Source organism: Triticum dicoccoides, chromosome 7A (assembly GCF_002162155.2).
Source record: "Triticum dicoccoides isolate Atlit2015 ecotype Zavitan chromosome 7A, WEW_v2.0, whole genome shotgun sequence".
In the NCBI taxonomy this organism is placed as follows: Eukaryota; Viridiplantae; Streptophyta; class Magnoliopsida; order Poales; family Poaceae; genus Triticum; species Triticum dicoccoides.
The window spans coordinates 7,020,699-7,032,546 of NC_041392.1; positions in this window are offsets into that span (position 1 = coordinate 7,020,699).

Below are 11,848 nucleotides of genomic sequence, written 5' to 3' on the forward strand. Positions count from 1 at the left end.
CCACTAGGTATGACACCTAGATCGGATATGAACTCCTTCATCTAGACTCCTTCATTTGCTGCTTCTGAAGCAGCTATGTATTCCGCTTCACACGTAGATCCTGCCACGACGCTTTGTTTAGAACTGCACCAACTGACAGCTCAACCGTTTAATGTAAACACGTATCCGGTTTGCGATTTAGAATCGTCTGGATCAGTGTCAAAGCTTGCATCAACGTAACCATTTACGATGAGCTCTTTGTCACCTCCATAAACGAGAAACATATCCTTAGTCCTTTTCAGGTATTTCAGGATGTTCTTGACCGCTGTCCAGTGATCCACTCCTGGATCACTTTGGTACCTCCCTGCTAGACTTATAGCAAGGCACACATCAGGTCTGGTACACAGCATTGCATACATGATAGAGCCTATGGCTGAAGCATAGGGAACATCTTTCATTTTCTCTCTATCTTCTGCAGTGGTCGGGCATTGAATCTTACTCAACTTCACACCTTGTAACACAGGCAAGAACCCTTTCTTTGCTTGATCCATTTTGAACTTCTTCAAAACTTTGTCAAGGTATGTGTTTTGTGAAAGTCCAATTAAGCGCCTTGATCTATCTCTATAGATCTTAATGCCTAATATGTAAGCAGCTTCACCGAGGTCTTTCATTGAAAAACTCTTATTCAAGTATCCCTTTATGCTATCCAGAAATTCTATATCATTTCCAATAAGTAATATGTCATCCACATATAATATCAGAAATGCTACAGAGCTCCCACTCACTTTCTTGTAAATAGAGGCTTCTCCAAAAGTCTGTATGAAACCAAATGCTTTGATCACATTATCAAAGCGTTTATTCCAACTCCGAGAGGCTTGCACCAGTCCATAAATGGATCGCTGGAGCTTGCACACTTTGTTAGCTCCCTTTGGATCGATAAAACCTTCTGGTTGCATCATATACAACTCTTCTTCCAGAAATCCATTCAGGAATGCAGTTTTGACATCCATCTGCCAAATTTCATAATCATAAAATGCGGCAATTGCTAACATGATTCGGACAGACTTAAGCATCGCTACGGGTGAGAATGTCTCATCGTAGTCAATCCCTTGAACTTGCCGAAAACCTTTTGCAACAAGTCGAGCTTTGTAGACAGTAATATTACCGTCAGCGTCAGTCTTCTTCTTGAAGATCCATTTATTATCAATTGCTTGCCGATCATTGGGCAAGTCAACAAAGTCCATACTTTGTTCTCATACATGGATCCCATCTCAGATTTCATGGCTTCAAGCCATTTTGCGGAATCTGGGCTCACCATCGCTTCTTCATAGTTCGTAGGTTCATCATGATCTAGTATCATGACTTCCAGAACAGGATTACCGTACCACTCTGGCGCGGATCTCACTCTGGTTGATCTACGAGGTTCAGTAGTATCTTGTTCTGATGTTTCATGATCATCATCATTAGCTTCCTCTCTAACTGGTGTAGGTGTCACAGAAACAGGTTTCTGTGATGTACTACTTTCCAATAAGGGAGTAGGTACACTTACCTCGCCAAGTTCTACTTTCCTCCCATTCACTTCTTTCGAGAGAAACTCCTTCTCCAGAAAGTTTCCAAATTTAGCAACAAAAGTCTTGCCTTCGGATCTGTGATAGAAGGTGTATCCAATAGTTTCCTTTGGATATCCTATAAAGACACATTTCTCCGATTTGGGTTTGAGCTTATCAGGTTGAAGCTTTTTCACATAAGCATCACAGCCCCAAACTTTCAGAAACGACAACTTTGGTTTCTTGCCAAACCACAGTTCATAAGGCGTCGTCTCAACGGATTTTGATGGTGCCCTATTTAACGTGAATGCGGCCGTCTCTAGAGCGTATCCCCAAAACGATAGCGGTAAATCAGTAAGAGACATCATAGATCACGCCATATCTAGTAAAGTACAATTACGACGTTCGGACACACCATTACGCTGTGGTGTTCCGGGTGGCGTGAGTTGCGAAACTATTCCATAATTTTTCAAATGTACACCAAACTCGTAACTCAAATATTCTCCTCCACGATCAGATCGTAGGAATTTTATTTTCTTGTTACGATGATTTTCAACTTCACTCTGAAATTCTTTGAACTTTTCAAATGTTTCAGACTTGTGTTTCATTAAGTAGATATACCCATATCTGCTTAAGTCATCTGTGAAGGTGAGAAAATAACGATATCCGCCACGAGCCTCAACATTCATCAGACCACATACATCTGTATGTATGATTTCCAACAAATCTGTTGCTCTCTCCATAGTACCGAAGAACGGTGTTTTTGTCATCTTACCCATAAGGCACAGTTCGCAAGTACCAAGTGATTCATAATCAAGTGGTTCCAAAAGTCCATCAGTATGGAGTTTCTTCATGCGCTTTATACCGATATGACCCAAACGGCAGTGCCACAAATACGTTGCACTATCATTATCAACTCTGCATCTTTTGGTTTCAACACTATGAATATGTGTGTCACTACTATCGAGATTTAATAAGAATAGACCACTCTTTAAGGGTGCATGACCATAAAAGATATTAGTCATGTAAATAGAACAACCATTATTCTCTGATTTAAATGAATAACCATCTCGCATCAAACAAGATCCAGATATAATGTTCATGCTTAACGCTGGCACCAAATAACAATTATTTAGGTCTAATATTAATCCCAAAGGTAGATGTAGAGGTAGCGTGCCGACTGTGATCACATACGGTCATCGGAATGGTCCGAAGGTGAAGATTTATATATGGAAAGTCCTCATACGGTCACCGGAAGTGTTTGGGGGTTTGCCGGTATTGTACCGGGACCACCGAAAGGGTTCCAGGGGTCCACCGGGAGGGTCCACCTGCCCCGGAGGGCCCTATCGGCTGTATGTGGAGGGGAACCAACCCCTAAGTGGGCTGGGCGCCATTCCCCCCTAGGGCCCATGCGCCTAGGGTTGAGGAGAAACCCTAAAGGGGGCGCCCCCCTTGGCTTCACTACTAGGGAAAAGCCTATACACAAAATCTTACCAGCAGCGCGCCATAAAATCAGGCGCTGTTGCTAAGTAGCAGTAGCGCAGTCTGTGGAAACTCGCTACTGAAACAAGTTTATCAGTAGCGCGTGCACTCCAAGCGGCGCTACTGCTAAAATTCCCACGACGCCGCCGCGAGGCCAGTTATAGCAGCAGCGCATTAAAATAGACAGCGCTACTGCTACGTAACGTAGCAGCAGCGCATTTCTACTGCTAAATTAACTACAGATCTCACTATAGCCTCATCCACAGATCACACTCACTCACACTCACGGTCTCCTCCTCACCCCCCGCGCCCCCGGTCCTCCCCCGTCGCCCCTCCCCCGATCTGTGCCGCTGTCGCCTCATCCTCCTCGCTGGACTCGGTACCGGCCTCCTCCTCCGTCCTCCCTCCACTCGCCGCTGGCCTCCCCCTCCTTGCTCTGCCTTCCTCCTCGATCCGTCCTCCCTCCACTCGCCGCCGGTCGGCCCCTCCTCGCTCCGCCTTCCTCCTCCGTCCTACTATCTTCTCCCTCCTCGAGTCGCCCCTCCTTGTCCCTCCTTCCTGATACATTTTGATTTAGTAGGCTTTCATATGTAACATTTTGATTTAGTTGATTTAGTATGGTAGTGGATTTAGTATGCTAGTTGATTTAGTATGCTAGTTGATTTAGTCGATTTAGTTGATATGATTCAGTTGATTTAGTAGGCTAGTTGATTTAGTTGATTTAGAACATTTTGATTTAGTTTATTTAGTAGGCTAGTTGATTTAGTTGATTTAGTAGGCTAGTTGATTTAGAATATTTTGATTTAGTTGATTTAGTAAAATGGCGCCACCACCAGCACCACTATGTCGACTGTGCAAGTCAAGGTGCACCAGCAGCCTTGCAACTGGCAAGCTGTTCGGCATCTACTTCCATCCGAGTTTTCGTCATGCGGCGATAAGAAATTAGATGAAATGTAACAACTATTTTATTTTTAGTGTTGGCATTACTGCATTGTGTCATTTTTCTTTTCTTACACAGATCGTCCCATGCAATGTGAGGTTGAAATTCAACAAGCTGACAGGAGACACTGTGACATTTGAGGCTCCTGGGGGACCGTACACTATGGAGGTCGAGAAAGGACGCAATATGTCGCAGATTGGAGGAGATGGACGGACCCGTTTCCTCGCTCGCATGCGTCTTATTAGTGATGAGTTGATCAGATTCTCCTTCAGAGCAGAAAAACCCAAGCTGGTTGTCATTCGTGATTTAGAAAGACCCAAGTCGGGGTGCCATTCGTGACCCGCCTGACTAGTACCATGGTCGATCGGCATGAAATGGTATGTTATACGTACTGCATGTAGTAATTTGATGATATATATATGCTTTATTGTTATACTTACAAATGCAAATTATCCGATTATATGCTTAGTGAATCCGATGATATGCTTAGTGTAGAGTCTAATGATATGCTTTGTGGAATCTAGTCGATGATATACTTTAGTGTAGAGTCTGATCACATGCTTAGGCTATTTATTAATTGATATGTTTTTCTTATTCAGAGATTGCCAAAGAACCTATCTGTGAGTTGTGGTATCAAGCCTGATGAAGAAGGCTCAGTTGGACTACGCCTTACCGCAAGGGGCTCCGTCACCACATGTACTTACCGCATGGGCACAGATGGTCGCACACACTTGAACTCGGTTGGGTGAAAGAGATTCCTCGTTGGCAAGAATCTTCGTGCTGGACAGGCCATCCTAATTACTATCAGGAACACACACCGCCCAGGCTTGAGGATGATGATCGTCGTCGATATCATCTAGAACTACATATGTGTATGTGGCTATATCATCTAGAACTACATATGATGATCGTCGTCGATATCATGTAGAACTACATATGATGATCGTCGTCGATATCATATAGAACTAAATATGATGATTGTCGTCGATGTCACCTTGTACTGCTTGAGGATTCATATTGAGTATATATGAAATTGTAATCTAGTACTCCCTTGGTTCCAAATTACTCGTCGTGGTTTGAGTTCAAATTTGAACTAAAACCACGATGAGTAATTTCGAACCGAAGGAGTACTACCTAGTACCTATAACGCTTTATGAAATTGATATCTAGTAGTACCTAGTATCTGGAAATTGCAGTTTATCGAAGCCAGAATGGGGAAATGGTGAAAGATATAACAGTAGCGCTGGACCCGGAAATCGCTTCAGCTAAGTAATAGCAGCGCGTTCCTGAAAAGCGTTGCTGCTATAGTCAATAGTGGTAGCGCGGGTACAGGCAGCGCTACTACTAAGAGTTAGCTGTAGCGCCTTATTGGTAGCGTGGGTACCCGCGCTGCTGCTAGCCTTTTCCCTAGTAGTGCTTGGGGGGCAAGTTTCCCCTCCCTGGCCGCCGCCCCTCCCCTAGATGGGATCTGAGGGGGCCGGCCCCCTCTCCCTTGCCCCTATATATAGTGAGGGGGCGGGAGGGCAGCCGCACCCTTCCCCTGGTGCAGCCCTTCCCCCTCCCCAACACCTCCTCCTCCGTAGTTCTTGGCGAAGCCCTGCCGGAGAACTGCAAGCTCCACCACCACGCCGTCGTGCTGCCGGAGCTCTCCCTCAACTTCTCCTCTCCCCTTGCTGGATCAAGAAGGAGGAGACGTCCCTGGGCTGTACGTGTGTTGAACGCGGAGGTGCCGTTGTTTGGCACTTAGATCGGAATCGACCGCGATCTGAATCGCTACGTGTACGACTCCACCAACCGCATTCTTGCAACGCTTCCGCATCGCGATCTTCAAGTGTATGAAGATGCACTTCCCTCTCTCTCATTGCTAGTCTCCCCATAGATTGATCTTGGTGATGCGTAGAAATTTTTTAATTTCTGCAACGATCCCCAACAGATTCTTGCCAACGAGGAATCTCTTTCATCCAACCGAGTTTAAGTGTGTGCGACTGTCCGTGTCCATGCGGTAAGTACAGGTGGTGACGGAGCCCCTTGCGGTAAGGCGTAGTCCAGCTGAGCCTTCTTCATCAGGCTCGATACCACAACTCACAGATAGGCTCTTTGGCAATTTCTGAATAAGAAAAACATATCAATTAATAAATAGCCTCGCACATACTTTTGCAAAATATTTCTATTAAGTATAGATTTATACACTATCAAAAGACACAGTACTACACATTTGTACTAAGCATGAATTCTACTAATAAGTATATATAGATTATCTACACTATTAATAGTTCCTTGGATTCTACACTAATAAGCATGTGATCGGACTCTACACTAAAGCATATCATCAACTAGATCCACACAACATATCATTGGACTCTACACTAAGCATATCATCGGTAATTTGCATTTGTAAGTATAACATACCATATCATGCCGATCGACCATGGTACTTGTCAGGCAGGTCACGAATGGCACCCCGACAAAGTCATCACGTGGAGGAATTATGTCCCATAGGTTGCACACCTCCTCCTTGCTCAACCTCATTCTTTGAGCTACGATGGCTTCATGAAGTGGGTCCTCATCATCTTCATCGAGTGGGTCATTATCTTCATCATCTTCGTCATCTTCATCATCTTCCACCAGTTTGATATAAATGATAGCCAGCTTGGGTCTTTTTGCTCTGAAGGAGAAGCTGATCAACTCACCACCAGTAAGACGCATGCGGGCGAGGAAACGGGCCCATCCATCTCCTCCAATCTGCGACATATTGCGTCCTTTCTCGACCTCCATAGTGTACGCCCCCCCAGGTGCCTCAAATGTCACAGTGTCTCTTGTCAGCTTGTTGAATTTCAACCTCACATTGCATGGGACGATCTGTGTAAAAAAAGCAAAATGACACAATGCAGTAATGCCAACACTAAAAATAAAAATAGTTGTTACATTTCATATAATTTCTTACCGCCACATGACGAAAACTCAGCTGGAAGTAGATGCCGAATAGCTTGCCAGTTGCAAGGCTACTGGCGCACCTTGACTTGCACAGTTGACATGGTGGTGGTGGTGGTGGCGCCATTTTCCTAAAGAAATATGAGCAAAGGATTAACGATCCACTTCACAGGAAACAAAAACAGTAGCATGTGATATTTTTGGTTCTTCTTCAGTTATATTTTCATAGTGGAACCCGATCCCAAAAAGTAAATAACAAGCTCTCAATTAACTTACTAACACCTTCTATAATAGAACCAACAGCTAGCAGGCAAATGCCAAATCAGCCAACAAGACTCACATCCAACAAGTTCTCAATTAGCTTACTAACACCTTCTAGAATAGAACCAACTTTTCACAAATTTCTACCAAATCAAGGTACCACCTACAAAGACACATTTCATCTAATTTGGCCCCTATTGCCTAAGATAACTGATTAAAAAAATAAGTGGCAAATTTAATTGGGATTAACTTAGCACTTGCAAACTAAATACTTGTATCAAAACCAACATCTAGCAGATCACGATACCACCTACCAAAGCATTTCAACTAAATTGGCACCTACATTTTGCAACAAATAACTTATTACAGAAAAACAAAAGCATCTAGTTATCCATATGAAATTCGCAAGCCCTCGCTGCATCTAGCTAGGGCAGCCCTCGGGGGGTGCTGACGAGGAGGGGGTGGCATGGTGACCTCGGTCGGGGGTGCTGACGAGGGGAAGGCCGGTGACTTTCGTACGAGAGGGGGCGAGGACAGCGGCCGGCGAGGGGATCGAGGGTGGTCGGCCAAAGGCGCCCGACCAGAGCTCGCGGGCGGTGACAGAGTGGGCGGCGAGAGGGTGGAGGAGCAGCAGAGGGGCGGTGAGAGGGGGAGGAGCATTACCTGCGGCGGCGGTGGCGGTGGCGCGCAGTGGCGGAGGAGAAACCCTAACCACAGCTGCCGGCGTCTGGCGGAGGGGGACGAATGAGAGATGAGAGTGCGGGGGGCAAGGCCGCGTGTTTTTTTTTGCTGTACCAGTAGCGCGGGTAGAGGGAGCGCGCTACTGCTAAGCCCAATATCAGTAGCACTTTGTCCTGAAAAATGCTACTGCTAAGGCTAAGCATGTAAAAACATAAAAAAATACATTGGTCATCATTGATCTTTTTGTGTAGAATCTAAATAGTCAATATGAATCCTCATCGTACCTGTATAGGCATAGGTGAAGATTCATATTGCAGCTACAAATCCTACACATACAGTTCAATGAAAACCAAGTGCTCGAGATAGTTTGAGAAGTAACATATTTAAGGTGGTAAACACCTTGTTCTCTTAGCAGTATGGGACTAAACTTAATTAGTTGCAAGAAGGGATGATACTTAGCAGCAACGAGTGTTGAAGAAAAACGCTGCTACTAAGTACTTTAGCAGTAGCGCGTCCAGGAGAAGGGCGCTACTACTATATCTAGCTTGGAGGCAACGCCGTGGCAATTGTAGTAGTAGCGCTCTTTCGACCTAGAGTGCTATTGCTACAGGGCTATTAGTAGCGCGGTCTTCTGAAGCTCGCTACTGGTAATTAGCAGTAGCGTCTGTTTTTAAACCTCGCTGCTGCTAAAATTCTGTGTATAAGGTTTTCCTTAGTAGTGAAGCTGGGCAAGACTATGAACTAATTAAACTATTGACCTTTCTATCTACTTGATAAACTTTAACTTCTCCGTTTCCATGCTTGATGACATGAAATTCCTTCGGAATCATTCCAATTTCCGATCTATCCACACATGCGAGGTCGAGCGCCTTCTCCACCGAGTTGTTTGTCTGTCTCGACAACTAAATGGAGGTCAGTACACGACATCACTTTTCGTAGTCCTTCAAGACAAGCAGCACCTTCTGTGAAATGTGCTCCTTTGCATCGCAGGATATAGTCCCAGGTAGGTAAAATAATTCTTCCATGATGATCTCGAACCACAGCTCCCCACGCAACACTGCTACTCTTCTCCAAGAAACTTCCATCAACATTGACCTTGGCCCACCCTAGACCAGGCTTTTGCCAATCCTTTTCCTTAGTATGGTCCTGTTGTTCCACTCTTGGCAGTTTAATGACAGGGCTTTTCCCTTTACCATCATTCTCTGCATTTCCACTTTCAATCATGCGTAGGTTTACTGGGTAGTTTTGCAAAAATCTAGCAGAATGGGAATTTTTCACTTTACCTTTTGCGAAGATCGCGTCATTCCTATGGTGCCAAACATGCCATAAAAATGCATAAATTTAGAGATTCTTTACGATACATCATACTACTTAATATGATGAGTAGTATTAGGCTGATCGAATGGTTGATATAGATCAGTACAGAATTTGGCTTGAGGACAGAGTGGTAATTTTGGTCAAGGATTTGTCATTTCGTTTAATCCATAGACCATAGGCCCCTCCATCCTCCACGCCGTGTGCTGCCCCAGGTCCTTCGCCATCCCGGCGCCGCCTTCCCACCTCTGCGCTAGCCGCCAGATCGCCCGTGCAAGCCCAAGGACGGCTGCACCAATGCCCCTGCTAAGTCCCACAATTAATAGCGCCCTCGTCTACACGGCTGTGTAGATCAGCAGCTCTGCAGGTTTTCCATTTTTGCCGACTGCCGGCACATTGCTGAAACCGATTGTCAAACCAGTAAGCTGTGTCTCCTAAGGCTTCATTCATATGTCTTTGACTCAAGAAGAACCTTGCCAATGATGGAGAACTCACAAGACTGTGGTTATGCTCAAGAAATAAGGATACAACATGCCATTTTGCATCTTCTAGCTTCACAGTTACATTCATTTGGCAATTCGTCCCTTCAACGATATTTCTTTTCCTCTTCCTAGTTCCAGAAAATGAATCTTCCCTTACCTACATTTGTTACACTGGAAACTGATCTTCCTATGTTTGTAATTTCTTCCTTTTATCATTGCAAAACCATTCTTCTGTGCATACATGTCGACATATCTGGTAGCATCTTCTAGTGTTTCGAACTCCATACCAATTGCAGGCACTGTATCTTTTTCCATTTCTTCTGGACTTGGGAATACATATTCTTCATTTTCTGCCACTGCTCTTCTATCTTCCTCTGTATCTTCATTCTCATATGTTGCAATAGCTACAACCTTCAAACAACCAAACATGCGAAGAACATATGTCAAATATGAGAGAATGAATAAATAAACTTGTCTTCTTTGATTTTTTTTAGTGAACCAACCTGCTCGTAGAATTGGACCACATTCTCTCTCGACGAAATACCAGATGTATTTTCAATGAAGCCATTGTCACCAACACTATCCTGCAACATTTTTTTTTCAGAATACAAGTGTGACTTTCATTTCAACTGTTTCCATCTAGACATGCCTATTATGTCACATGAAACAATCCAACAGTTATCAACTGTTTGTGCAATATACAGAAAGTACCTTCTCAGCTGTTTCAATGTACATATTTTTCACAGCATCGTTTGCAATCTCAGCTTCACCTCTGATATCCACATTACTGGCTATGTTATCTGGAATTTCTCCAATACTTTCTTCCGCAAGTGTAGCATTTGTCCTATTTTCTTTTCCAGCACAACCGCTTGGTATGTTTTGGACAGGGGATCGCTCTTGATTAACAAACAACTCCTGTGTCCAAATACTTTCTTCCGCAAGTGTAGCATTTGTCCTATTTTCTTTTCCAGCACAACCGCTTGGTATGTTTTGGACAGGGGATCGCTCTTGATTAACAAACAACTCCTGTGTCCAAATACAAAATTAATTATGCAATGCCCATGTGCACAATTGAGGTTTCATTTAAAAAGATGGACATACTACTACTTATTCTCTAACCTGTGTTTCTTTTATCATTTGTTGATGTAGTACAAACTGGTCAAATTCTTCCATGAAAACATCCTGCATTTGCATGATAACAAACAAGGTGTTATCAGATTTCTTTTCATGAACAACATGCAACCGAACAACATATCAACTACTAGTTTTCACATATCCATTACCTGAACACTGCACTCATGTTGTTCCTTCGAATGGTTGTATCCTGTCTCTTCACCTCTTTTTGCATTACTAGGTTCACCCTGCAATAACATTTTCCCAAGTAATGTCTTAAATCATTTAAATAAGGCTGCAAAGGACATAAACCCAAAAAGAAATGCAGGTCCGAACCTGTTTGATCTTCTTCCTTTTTCTTGAGTGCTTCTTCATTTCCATTCCGTCTGTTCCATTTATATACATCTGCTCCATTAATTTTTTTCAAAGACAGTCATGATCACAACAAGCACGTTTGTTAATGCAAAACCAAACGAAAACAAAATTATACAAGAACAAGCAACCAAGTGCCAGTTTCTTACATGCGCACACACAAATGCACGTACATTCTGAAAAAAATCACCAACTCTTCCTTCACTTTCCTCATTCTCATCTCGTTCTCAAACAATACACGCCGGCGGACAGGACGGCCTAATCCGTCCTAACAGTTAATTCACCTTTTGATTTTCTTTTCATGTTCATGCTTGCTCACTAGCTTTTGATCCATCACAGTCGTAGAATTCTTTCTGCTCCCTCCCTACACAGATTTATCTTCTTCTACTTCTTTCTCTTCTTATTACATACAACTAGCTCTGGTGTTGGACAATTTTGTATCTACATTTAGCACTAATTACGCACAACTCATATGATGTATCTCATATACGTACAACTCATATGATGTATCGCACGAATCATTTCTTCTACAGAACTAATTTGTTGTCCAACACAAACTCAGATTCAAATAGAAAGCAGGGACAAAAGATTACCTCTAGGTCTCCTTCTTCGACGGCGGTGCGAGGAAGATTAATCCTCGCCAGAGGCTGGAGGAAAACTTAGTCTCCGCCGCCAGGTCTCCTTCGACGGCGGCCCGAGGAAGGTGCTTCCACCACCGATCTAGGGTAGGAAACTTCTACCTAATC